The 8,499-nt window shown below is 42.9% G+C and overlaps 1 long non-coding RNA gene across 1 annotated transcript; it reads right to left on the bottom strand.

Annotated features, from left to right (window-relative positions):
- Window positions 1–759: 759 nt before the first annotated feature.
- LOC121105036 lies at window positions 760–7,446 on the bottom strand. The gene is made up of 2 exons (XR_005837477.1): window positions 6,408–7,446; window positions 760–993 (listed from the first exon to the last, which is right to left on the bottom strand). It is a non-coding gene; the product is annotated as an uncharacterized LOC121105036 (long non-coding RNA).
- Window positions 7,447–8,499: the final 1,053 nt, after the last annotated feature.

Raw genomic sequence — 8,499 nt, 5'->3', positions numbered from 1 at the left:
TCAGTCATGATCTCAGGGTCCGCACTGGGCATGGAGCCTGCTTAAGAGTCTCTCTCTCCCTCTCCCTTGGCCCCTCCCCCACCTAAAAATATATATATATAGTTACTCTGTCCTCAGGGTAACTTCATATTATACCATGTGAGTCAGGTGAAACTATTTGTTTTTATTTTTTTTTTATTTTTTTTATTTTTTTTTAAAGATTTTATTTATTTATTTGACAGAGATAGAGATAGCCAGAGAGAGAGGGAACACAAGCAGGGGGAGTGGGAGAGGAAGAAGCAGGCTCATAGCAGAGGAGCCTGATGTGGGGCTCGATCCCATAACGCCGGGATCACGCCCTGAGCCGAAGGCAGACGCTTAACCGCTGTGCCACCCAGGCGCCCCAAACTATTTGTTTTTAAAACCAATCTTCCTATTCAAGTAGTAGACACTGAATGGGAACAAAATTACACATAATTATACGTAACAATAAGCAACTCCTTTAAACATGGGAGATAATTTCTGTTTGTAAGAATATTTCCCTTCAAAAGGTGTTTGGAGCACTGTGATTCACATGCCATTAAAAGTTTGTTGAAACAGGGGCGTCTGGCTGGCTCAGTCAGGGGAGCATGTGACTCTTGCTCTCGGGGTTGTGAGTTCGAGCCCCATCTTGGGTGTAGAGACTACTTAGAAATAAAATCTTAAAAATAAATAAATAAAATAAAAATAACTGATGAAAATCATTCATCTTTTCCCGGGAAAACATGAAGAATTGCATCCGAATATTTTGCTTTAATGTGTTTGGTATTTGGTCACAGAAAGCATAACAATGTGACTATATTTGTTTGAAGCTAAAATTTAGGTGACTTAAACTATATTGAAACAAATAACATCCCTTCATCCCCACCACCACTCCACCACTATAACCCAGCGTCGTCTGGAATTCCAAGGCAAATATAACTTTGAGGTAAAAAGAATAGTCCAAAAACTGTGAAACAGTTAAGATACCAGAACCTACAAAGAAGGAAAGAAAAGAAGAGTCAGTTTAAAATATGTTAATAGCAAAAATCCCTGTTTTAGACAACTAAGGGCCAAATCACTACCCCTCCCGCATACTCTCTGATAAAAGAACCACTTCTAAATGCCATTGTTTTTCTAAAGCATTCCAAATTTGAGAACTTTGTATAAAATGCTTTCTAAATTTCTAAACACATTTAAGACTTATTATATAACAAAATTCAAAATTGTCATGTTTACCTTAATTTTCAAGAATGCAATTTTGTTTTTTCTCTTCAGTTCAGTTACTTCAGACTGAAAAATTTTAAATTCGAGGCATGGCACTTTGAGTTCAATACCAGAATTTGGATTTCCACAGCAAATCCAAATAGCCAAAGCTTCATATAAATAGGATATAAAGCAGCGCTTTAAATGGAAATAAGCTACATTTGAAGTGTGTCATGTTTGTAAAACAAAGATCTGTTTTAGATAACTTGACTCCCCCAAAACCCTAGATGATCTGAAAATACATACCAATCAACGGAAGAGTCTCCACTTGATCTTTCTAGGCAGTATCTAAATGCATAATATTGGGCATTCGTTGTGCGTTAATTTAATTCTATTTGTTCTTGGTACGCTCTGGATGTTTTCTCAATCATACTTGGATTTAGGAAAATCCAAGTTTGTATAGCATCAATGTAGTGCATATTTGAACTTATCCTCAACTATTTTGGAAATTGGAATTCTGCCTTAAGATAGAATTAATTAATTAAGGATCATAAATAAATGATATAAATAAATAAGGATCATACACCTAAAAATAGTTAAATTGGCAAACTTTATATTATATATACTTTTGCAACAGAAAGAAAGAAGCTGTAAATAGGGCTCGATCTGTCTACTATGAGAGGGAGAAAGAAAGAGACAGGTGTTTCTGATTACTTTCCCCATAGAAATATAACACTAAGTGTAGACCACTCAACATATACAATACTGTGATCAGAGCATTTACAAACAGCAATTCCAATAAAAATACTAGTAAAATCAAAGGGACACATTATCTTCTCAATAAATCATGTATTAAAATAAAAGGATGGTGGTAGGTTTATGGTGATTTAAGAAGGATTGAGCTGCTGAGTTAGGGCAGCAAAGGCAAAAGATGAAGACCAGGCAGAAAGTGTAATAAGCACTTCCCACGGCCTGGAGGCTGGCATTTGGGCTTGCATGTCTAAAAACTCAAACTTGGGGCGCCTGGGTGACCTGGTCTATTAAGCATCTGCCTTCGGCTCAGGTCATGATCCCAGGGTCCTGGAATCGAGTCAGGCTCGCTGCTCAGTGGGGAGCTTTCTTCTCCCTCTCCCTCTGCTGCTACCCCTGCTTGTGCTCTCTCTCTCTCACTATCAAATAATTAATTAATTAATTAAAATATTTAAAAATAATAATAAATAAAAATTAAAACTCAAACTTATTATTCCTCTCTCCAGAGTTCTCAGAATTCAAGGATGCTGGGTCATACTCATAAACTCACCAGGAACTGAGGGGTATGTGGTCTAGACTTACACAAAACTCTCACAGTGGCTCAACATTCCGATGGGCCAGAACAGCTTATTATTTCCCCTTAGGCAAAGCTGCACAGAAAATCAAATTTTTAGACTCCTTTTTGGACATGGACTTGGAGGGAAGGGAGTTGGTTTAATGAATTCAGTTCTGAAAGTCTGATGCATCCTTCTCCAGAACAGGTATGTAGATACCAAGCAAAGCAAAGGTTTGTGGCCCGTGGGTGGGGTGCGTGTCTTATGGCCAGTGGTCGGTGGGCACCGCCGTGGTGGCCTCGTGGGCTTCTCCTACACTGCCATGCTGACCATGCTCCCACTTTTGAGGGCTGCGTTCATATTGGGAGGTATGAATTCCACAGTTGGAATTTAAGGTACTTAGAAATCAAGTAGGGGACATAAACAAATTTGGAAAAAATATAGATTATTATTAAATCTGGGTAACGGGTATTATTATACTATTCTCTCTAGTGTGTGTTTGAATAGTTCGATTAAAAAATGTTTAAATTATCTCTTGATGTTTTGGTGATAGTCTGTCTCTCTCAGGATATCGTATTGGTCACTGGCTCTACAGTTAGACTCTTAACTCAAACCCCACTTCTGCCATTTGCTAAGTGAGATCTGGAACAAGTTCCTGGGCCTTTTTGTGCCAGTTTCCCCAGCTGCAAATTCTGGTAGTGATGAAAACTACCTCACATGATTTTTGTAAGTTAAGCAGGATATCATGCATGGAAAGTGTTTGGCAGTGTCTGGCATATAGTAATCACTCAATAAATGATAGCTATCATTATCTCCTACATATTGATTCTGTAGTTCTGTGGGCAATATATTTCTGCTCTCCAGTTTGAACTCACAAGCCGACCACAAGTCCCATTTCTATATACACACGCTTTGCTTGCTCAACAAAATATTCTCTTCTGTATCTCACTGAAATCTCCTCAGGTTCATGCCTCCAAGTAAAATAGTAAGAACAAATTAGAATCCAATAAAGGCATCCATCCTCCCCAATTCCCCTAAACTCCATCCCAACAATAGAGAAAGGTTGCTCCTTCTCTCTCCCCACCACAGTCAACCCTACCAATCCCAAATCTAGACTCAATGCCTCCCTTGGGAATCTTCCCCCGGAGAAGAAATAGACTAGTTTCAGTTCATCTGAAAACAAAAAGCCAAAGAAATTTAACAAAATCAGCTTTGGTACATACAGCCTTTACTTCAGAAGGTTAAAATTAAAGGGTAAGAGATTCTGACTGACAATTACTCTGAATCACCCATAGAAAAGACTTCTTTTTTTTTTTAATCTTTACTACTTAAGTTTATGGTAATTACTAGCATTTGCAAAAAGGTAATTCTGTTGAGTACAATTCTAACTAAATTTGTGACTCAGTCTATACAGATGAAAACAGAAGCTTAATCGTCCAAATAGTCAAGAAAATCAAGGAATATTGTTTTTACTTGGCTTATTTAAATTTTTTCCAAATTTACCAATTGGATATCATTTCCCCACTCAAGCATATGAGCTCAGGTATATCAATGTCACTGGAATAATTGGACTATTGTCCCTTTCCTACAACTCTACATGTTTACGCAACTGGCTTGTGCTGGGGCTGACTAACTGGTAATGCTAATGAACCCGTGTGGGAGGCTGGCCAGGAGCTGGGGTTATGCCCAGTGCTTGCAGGGTGGCTAAGGGGCAATAGCTTTGTACCACCGAATACATACTCCATTTGGAACCTGGTCTTTCAGATTCTGCCACACCCGTGTACCCCCACGAACCCTTGGATGTCAAGTGCAAACTCTCCTGTTCCTCCCAAGTAACCTTTATTTATAACCAACTAATTCTTCCCCATGTTACCCACCGGCCAAGTAATGAATGAGACTATTTTTATTTTGCAGGTTTTTTTTTAATTTTAGGAATTTCCAAACTTACCCAAGGGTAGAGAGAAGACTAGAATTAACCATCCAACATATAATGTATCTGTCACTGGCGTAAACAATTATCATCATGCTTCCAATCTCCTTTCACCAGCTCCTCTCCCCTCCCCACTTTTCTTTAAACTGGAGTATTTAAAAGCAAATCCCAAATGTCACCTCTTTCCTAATAGGGAAGGGCTTTTTTTTTTTTTTTAAGTAACTGCCCTGCTATTATTATATCTAGTGACAAGTAATGCTCGATTAATATCTGCTAATACGCAATCCATATTCAAATCCCTCAATTGTCTCAAAGCTGTCACAAAAGTAGTAGAAGCTGGGATTCGAAATCTGGCAGTTGGACTCCAGCCGACTCTAAAAGCCGTAACTCATGGAAGGAGAGAGTCTGGAAGCGCTCTGCAGGAACAGACAGGAAAGGGCAAAATAAGCAGGAGGACAGGGTGTAAGGGGGCCCTGAGCAGACAGGTTGTCGGTAACCTCAGCAAGATGGCCTCAATCAGAAGACGTTTTCAAGAGGTTTTCTTTTAGGGATCTGACAAGCTCCAGAAGAGCACTGGAGGCTGCAGATGCAAACGGGGGGAGGGCCTCGCTCGATGAGAGGAGTGAAGAGACGCCCAGGAATGCAGCTCTGTGGCTGACAGCGTTAGGACTTGCGGGTCCCACGATCTGACTCCCCCCTGGGGCAGAGGGCGGACATGCTTCCGGCTCCGCGCCCGAGCCCAGAAGGCTGGACGGTGACACAGCTCGGGGGAAGCAGACACCAACCGACAGGGGGCGCTGGTTGCCAAATAAACCGTAAATACCATTGTCTGCAGGATTCAAACTATCCCTTTGGATACCTGGAGATTTAAATATCCCTTTGGATAACTGTCATAAAACAAGGGCTAGATGATCGCTAGCTAGTTTTTAATCTAATACACCTTTCTGGAATATGGTTTCAAATCTTCCTGCCAGTTGATCAAATTTCAACAGGCAGCTGCTTCAGTGACATGTGATCTGAAGTTTGGGTTCAATTGCCAACGGCCGAGAAAGAATTCTTGAGAGGTTTTTGGTGCAAAAAGATGATTTTATTATAGCAGGGGGACAGGACCCGTGGGCAGCAAGAGCTGCACCTGCAGGTGTGAGGGGTGACTGACTATATATTTTAAGTTTGTGAGGGAGGGGAGATAGGGACAACGTAGGTTTCTAAAGAATTTCTGTATGCGCAAAGCAGGGTCTTACAGGACCTTGAAGATTTAACTATTGTGAAGGTAACGTTGCTTTCAGTCTTTAATGGAACACGAACATGAAGGCATGAATCAGCCATGAGCTCCTTGAGGAGCGACACGCCCTGCTTGTCTCAGGTATCTCTCCATGGACTGCAAGCTGTAGGGAGATTTCATTTAAACTACATTTCTCTTGCCTCTGTTCTCCTCATCAAAGCGAAACCCTTGTAAACGAGAAGTGCAGAAGAAATACTAAGAGAAGAAGTTAAGGCTTAAGTGGAAACTTTACAGCCAGGTCTAGATAGGTTCGTGCTCCACAATTAACCGCAAGGTGACACTTTTTTGAGCCAAGCCTTGGTTGGGATAGTGTTGAAAATAAAAGGGGCCGATGGTAACTGTTTGACAGTCACGTGGATATAGGCACGTGGCAGCCGTGAAAGGCACCACTTAGGCCTTGGGGAACATGGTTAATTGTCCTCTTGGCCCTAGTAGGAGATTAGTAGCTGTTCTGTCTATCCGCTATTACCATAGTGGTTTGTTTGTTTGTTTGTTTGTTTGTTTGTTTTTAGGTAATCTCTATGCCCACCGTGGGGCTCGAGCTCACCACTCTGAGATCAAGAGTTGCATGCTCTATCAACTAAGCCAGCCAGGAGCCCCTATTCCATTATTCTTTACAGTTCTCCTTACTTCCTATTAGCCCATCTCTCATTACTCCCATCCCCTGTGATTCCAGGTAAGAGCTTACCATTCCTGCNNGCAGGGACTCCGACACCACCACTCTCCGGGGGCTCATACAACGCCTGGTCCATAGGCACGGAATCCCACACAACGCATCCAATCAGGCGGCCCACTTCCCAGTAAAATGTGTGAGAGTGGGTCCCTGACCGTGAAACCACTGATTGTTGCACGCACGGTGCTTCTAGAAGGAGCCAGGCCCACAGACGACAACCAAAGCACGGCTGAAGTGCCAGCAACCTTCTGAAAGGATGGAGGACCATCTGTCAGGACGCATTTCCCCAAAGGCTTTGGGAACATGTCTGGAAAACAATGAGTGGAAGAGGGAGTGGTCCTACTTACTATCACTTCCAAAGCTCCCCGGTGGGACTTCGTGCTTCCCATCCATTTCTAGGATTCTGCAGCACTGGAAGTCCTGGTCGCAAAAGAGGCAGCTCTTGCCGGGGGACCCAGTAAGGTCCCATTGAACTACGAACTATAGCCAAGTCCAGGGCCCCTTCGCCTGCCTGTGTTCAGGCATGAGCTGATGAGAAAAGGAGCCTCCCTCACCAGCAGGAGGAGCAGAGCTACTTTCAGACAGGGAGGACAAGGACACTTGTCCCTGTGGATATGTGGAACCCAGGTAATCTGCCAAGCATCTCCTGGGACCCCCTTGCCCCACTGTGCTGTGAATGGGCCCATGCAGCAAACCTTCCCTTTGCTGCAAGCAGAGGTGCGTCCTGCCCACTCCTGTCTTTGTCTTTCTTTTACGGGTGTCACTCTCGCTCCAAGTCTGAAGGCCGCTGCTGTCTTCCTGGGCTCCCCGCCTCTGCAGGCCTATCCCCCACATCTCATTCCATCTTGGCACCTGCTTCCCCGAGAACCTGAACTAACACAAGCCATGGATGAAAGGGCAGCATGTGGGTGGGGGAGCGATAATGTCCGCAAGGGTCATCTGTATCAACAAACTCTTTTAATATGATTAATAATTAGAGTTTTTTCCTCTAGATGTCTTTTTCTTCCTGTTATATGCCTTTAGTACCATGATCTTATCTTTGATGGCACTTAGAGCCCTTAAGTTTAAATTCGTATGTGGCTTGATAAATGCTTCTCTCTCTCTCTCTCTCTCTCTCTCTCTCTCTCTCTCGTAAGCTATGTGGGGCAACGTCGGTGTTGTTTTTTCCAGTATTGCACACCCAATTCCTACCATAATGCTGAGCACATAGGGGCTCAGAATTACTGAGTGATTAAACTTATTCAGGAATATTTAATCCACAGCAAACTTTACTAAGTGTGGTAGTCAGAGAACATTATGGACAGGACACTATTATGAAATGTACAGAAGTCATGGGGAGTAGACTTACGATTCTAGAATACAGATAATGGTCAGCTGTCCAATAATTGGTCTAACAAGAAGGTCTAAGAAGGAGATGTAGCTAAGTTTCATGCTACGTGGGGTGGCCCCCATGCCTTAAGTAGAAATAAACACGTGACAACACTGTGGAGATGTGTGGGGTTGTTGGCGGTCACTGGCATGAAGTAATCTGAAAAGCAAGCCCTGCCTCTTCCATCTTCCGCTGTGCTACGGTTAGCCTTCCATCTTCCCAACCTGTGCTAGGGTTGGCCTGCTCCCTAATGTGGCTTGTAATTCTTAGCACCCATGATATTATCATGTCCAGAAGGCCATTTTAAAGCGTTGTCTAGAAGGAGAAGATTTCTGATCCTTCCACATGAATAGCATGGACACAAAATGTACAGCTGTGTGTACTCTCGGGGCCACCTCTACATTTGGACAAATCCAAGCGTGAGCGCCTCTTTCATGCTGCTCCCTAGACATCTCGTTACCCTCACCGGGGTCGCGGCCCCGCGCAGGAGCCTGATAAAAGGGCAGATCTGTGGGTCCCTTCCCAGAGCATGGTAAATTGTATACAGCTGTCTCCAATGTAACGATGGCTTGACATGACTTTTCAACTTGGCTATGGTGTGAAAGTGATAGGCTTTCAGCAAAAACTGTACTTCAAATTTTGAATTTATCCCGGGCTGGTGATACACAGTACATATTCCCTCGTGATGCTGGGTAGTGGCAGACAGCTATAGCTGCCAGCCAGCCACACCATCACGAG

This window comes from Ursus maritimus, unplaced genomic scaffold, assembly GCF_017311325.1.
Source record: "Ursus maritimus isolate PB19 unplaced genomic scaffold, ASM1731132v1 scaffold_1, whole genome shotgun sequence".
NCBI classification, from domain to species: domain Eukaryota; kingdom Metazoa; phylum Chordata; class Mammalia; order Carnivora; family Ursidae; genus Ursus; species Ursus maritimus.
Note: the sequence above shows the minus strand (reverse complement) of the source record. Positions and strands in the feature narration are given on the sequence as shown.